Source organism: Cucurbita moschata, unplaced genomic scaffold (assembly GCF_002738365.1).
Source record: "Cucurbita moschata cultivar Rifu unplaced genomic scaffold, Cmos_1.0 Cmo_Scf00092, whole genome shotgun sequence".
Classification (NCBI taxonomy): domain Eukaryota; kingdom Viridiplantae; phylum Streptophyta; class Magnoliopsida; order Cucurbitales; family Cucurbitaceae; genus Cucurbita; species Cucurbita moschata.
Window position 1 is genome coordinate 571,453 of NW_019268608.1, and position 4,809 is coordinate 576,261.

The window sequence follows — 4,809 nt, forward strand, 5'->3', positions numbered from 1 at the left end:
TAGAGCGCTCGCTTTGCATGCGAGTTGTACGGGGATTGATAACCCGCCTCTCCAAAAGAAAGTATTTAATTTGTTATTATATTTTTTCATTTTCACAATTATCGATGCCCCGCATCACCAAACCAAACTATTTGTTATTAATATTTTGATTTTTTTTTATTTTCACTATTATTGATGATGGGACATTTAGGGTTTTATGATATAAAAATTGTGGGGATGTAGCTCAGATGGTAGAGCGCTCGCTTTGCATGCGAGAGGTACGGGGATCGATACCCCGCATCTCCAAAAATAAGACTATCTAATATTAAATATATCATAGAGAGAGGACTTATTGTAAAGGGAATTTGATGAATTCCAGAGGATTATTGTAAAGGGAATGAATTAACCTTTATGGCTAGGGAATTTGATGCAAATTCCTTTAGGACTTATTGTAAAGGGAATTTGATGAATTCCAGAGGATACAACTTATTGTAAAGGGAATTTGATGTAAAGGGAATGAATTAACCTTTATGGCTAGGGAATTTGATGAATTCCAGAGGATACAACTTATTGTAAAGGGAATTTGATGAATTCCAGAGGATTATTGTAAAGGGAATGAATTAACCTTTATGGCTAGGGAATTTGATGCAAATTGCAAATTCCTTTATGGCTGAGTAATGTCTCAAATTCTTTATGGCTGAGTAATGTCTTAGAGAGAGGACTTATTGTAAAGGGAATGAATTAACCTTTATGGCTGAGTAATGTCTCATAGAGAGAGGACTTATTGTAAAGGGAATGAATTCCTTAGATGAATTCCTTTATGGCTGAGTAATGTCTCATAGAGAGAGGACTTATTGTAAAGGGAATGAATTCCTTAGATGAATTCCTTTATGGCTGAGTAATGTCTCATAGAGAGAGGACTTATTGTAAAGGGAATTTGATGAATTCCAGAGGATACAACTTATTGTAAAGGGAATTTGATGAATTCCAGAGGATTATTGTAAAGGGAATGAATTAACCTTTATGGCTAGGGAATTTGATGCAAATTCCTTTATGGCTGAGTAATGTCTCAAATTCTTTATGGCTGAGTAATGTCTCATAGAGAGAGGACTTATTGTAAAGGGAATGAATTAACCTTTATGGCTGAGTAATGTCTCATAGAGAGAGGACTTATTGTAAAGGGAATGAATTCCTTAGATGAATTCCTTTATGGCTGAGTAATGTCTCATAGAGAGAGGACTTATTGTAAAGGGAATGAATTCCTTAGATGAATTCCTTTATGGCTGAGTAATGTCTCATAGAGAGAGGACTTATTGTAAAGGGAATTTGATGAATTCCAGAGGACTTATTGTAAAGGGAATGAATTCCTTAGATGAATTCCTTTTTGGCTGAGTAATGTCTCATAGAGAGAGGACTTATTGTAAAGGGAATTTGATGAATTCCTTAGATGAATTCCTTTATTATATCATTATGGCTGAGTAATGTCTCATAGAGAGAGGATTATGTGGCTTATATAAGGATTATTATATCATTATGGCTGAGTAATGTCTCATAGAGAGAGGACTTACTGTAAAGGGAATTTGATGAATTCCTTAAAAGAGATAAGAGAGAGAGAATTTTTATTATATCATTATGGCTGAGTAATGTCCCACAAGCACATAGAGAGAGGACTTGTAAAGGAAATTTGAAAGATTCCTCCAAAAGATAAGAGCTTATACTACTGTGGAAGATTCCTCCAAAAGATAAGAGCTTATACTACTGTGGAGAGGGAATTTGATGACTTATACAATTCCTTAAAAGATTCCTCCAAAAGATAAATGCTTATACTACTTGTGGAGAGGGAATTTGATGACTTATACTACTTGTGGGGAGGGACTTTGATGACTTATACAATTCCTTAAAAGATTCCTCCAAAAGATAAATGCTTATACTACTTGTGGAGAGGGAATTTGATGACTTATACTACTTATGGGGAGGGACTTTGATGAATTCCTCAAAAGATAAGAACTTATACTACTTGTGGAGAGGGAATTTTATGACTTATACTACTTGTGGAGAGGGAATTTGATGAATTCCTCAAAATATAAGAGCTTATACTACTTGTGGAGAGGGAATTTGATGAATTTCTCAAAAGATAAGAGCTTATAGGATGGCGGTAGCGTCCCATGCATATGACGGAACTTCTTCACAATTGCAATATCTGACCAATGAATATTGTTGTCATTTATAGCTTCTATCACAATAATATAAAATTTGGGGTCAAAGCCTATATGGGACTGAAAAGACCATTCTCCACACGCTTGTAGATTAAAAGTTATCCTCTGTCAACTATGGTTCGTTATTTGATTATTTTCTCTTGAGTGAATTTTAATTGAAACACATTCTCTACCCAGGTAATTGCAAGATGCAAGCTTCACACTAAGAGGAATCAAAGTCCCAAGTATCAACGTCCTTTAAGTGTAAATTTTTGTTCTTCATCTCAACATAAATTAAACTTATTTTCGTGAAGATATCTATTTATAAAAGCAAAATATCTCAGAGTCACAAAAATAAAAATGAGATATAGATACGAGACATAAATATGATACCAAATAGATATGGTAAATGTTAGGATTAGATTTGATTGAGTTATTTGGATTAGATTTGATCTAGTTAGTTGAATTAGATTTGATTTAATCATTCTTCAATTGGATGAGAGATTTCTCCCAATTCTTCTGATCTTTCCAATTTTCTTTTTCTATTCCTAACAATTTAGTATTAGAGCCATGCCCTAAAGTAGTTAAAACTAGAAGCAGCAGTCTTCTAAGTGTGTCATAATAAAAGTATGTCGATAGAGAGTCCACTTGTGCAGTCTGCTGAAGGAAGGAGTCAAAGTCGTGGAAGCTTTAGAGGCAGAGGAAGGGGACGAGACAGACAAACCTTCAACAAGGCCATAGTGGAGTGCTATAACTGTCACAAGTTTAGACATTTTCAATGGGAATGTCAAGCATGGTTGTAACCGGAAAGGGTAATGTATGGCTGGAAGTGAATAGAATCATAATGATAATCACAGGAGTGTTCTATGTGCCAGACCTGAGGAACAATTTGTTGAGTAGTGGTAAATTGCAAGCATAGGGGGTTACCTTTTTGTTTCAAAATGGAACATGCAAGGTGTTTCATCTTGAGAGAGGCTTAATCATGGAGACAAAGATGTCTTTGAATCGAATGTTCGTATTGCATGCTATATCTCAGCCTGTAGCAGACACTCAAACTCAATTGAAACTTATGGGGAGAAGTGGTTCAAGGTCTCTGTCATACCCTCACCACTCTAATTCCTATCGCCATAGTCAGAGAAGCAGAAGGGACCCAAGTCCTTCCCCCTATCATTCCAATACCTATTTTATGATGTACAAATCACGGGGATGTAGCTCAGATGGTAGAGCGTTTGCTTTGCATGTGAGAGGTATGGGGATCGATACCCTGCATCTCCAAAAATAAGACTATCATTATTAAATATATTATTTCTTTTCAATTTTTCCCTATTCATGACATGTTGGGTAGCAATATTTCTTCATTTTCACTATTATTGATGACGGAAAATTTAGGGTTTTCGTGATGCAAAAATTGTGGGGATGTAGCTCAGATGGTAGAGCGCTCACTTAGCATGCGAGAGGTACGGGGATCGATACCTCGCATCTCCAAAAGGGAGAAATTATTTTTTTAAGTATGAATTAATTTAACATGTTATGTATAAGGTGGGTACGACAGAAAAAGAAAAGTACTTATAAAAGGATTATTATAAAGGGAAGGGAATTTGATGAATTCATTAGAGATAAGAGTTATACTAACAAGAGATAAGAGCTTAATCCCTTAAAAGATTCCTGATTCCTCTGATTCCTCACGAGAGATAATATAAGAGTTATACTAACAAGAGATAAGAGCTTAATCCCTTAAAAGATTCCTGATTCCTCTGATTCCTCACGAGAGATAAGAGCTTATACTATTTGGAATTTGATGAATCCCTTAAAAGATTCCTCTAAAAGATTCCTGATTCCTCTGATTCCTCACGAGAGATAAGAGCTTGAGGGAATTTTTTTGATGAATCCCTTAAAAGATTCCTCACAATTGCGAATCCCTTGAAAGATTCCTCACAATTGCAATATCTGACCAATGAATATTGTTGTCATTTATAGCTTCTATCACAATAATATAAAATTTGGTGTCAAACCCTATATGGGACTGAAAAGACCACCACACGCTTGTAGATCACAATAATATAAAATTTGGTGTCAAACCCTATATGGGACTGAAAAGACCACCACACGCTTGTAGATTAAATTATATCTACCACCTCTGAAATTTTCCACGGCAAACCTTCCAACAGCTTGCACTTCATCATTGACATCCTTAATTGGAACTAGATTTTAAGGCAAATCTTCTCCACGACTCACTTTGGAACACTTTTATAGATAGTTTCAACAAACTTACTTTGCTCGTGAATAGTTTAGAGTTCAATATTTATAGTTGGAGAACGCTATTCAAATTGATAGGATCGAATCTTACAACAAAGTCTAATTGAGCCTCCCTCTATTAGGAGATAGCTTCGAATCAAATTCTTTAGTTTGGACAATGGTGCATTGTTTTAGTCAAACAACCGAGACTAGTGTACTACCAATAGTATAAACATTTTGTACGTGTATTTTCTTACATATTAACAATTGTATACAAATAATAATTAAATTTATGAGTAGAAGTTTGGATCGAGTTTTATTAAATAGGTAATCTTAAATTTTTTATCTAAAAATATATAAGATTTTTTTTATATACATTTAGGAGAACAAAACAAAGATT

General features: G+C 34.7%; 2 non-coding genes across 2 annotated transcripts; both read left to right on the forward strand.

Annotated features, from left to right (window-relative positions):
- The first annotated feature begins 212 nt into the window (after positions 1–212).
- TRNAA-UGC lies at positions 213–285 on the forward strand. Its single transcript has one exon. It is a non-coding gene; the product is annotated as a tRNA-Ala (tRNA).
- Positions 286–3,586: 3,301 nt separating this feature from the next.
- On the forward strand, positions 3,587–3,659 carry TRNAA-AGC. Its single transcript has one exon. It is a non-coding gene; the product is annotated as a tRNA-Ala (tRNA).
- The last annotated feature ends 1,150 nt before the right edge of the window (positions 3,660–4,809 follow it).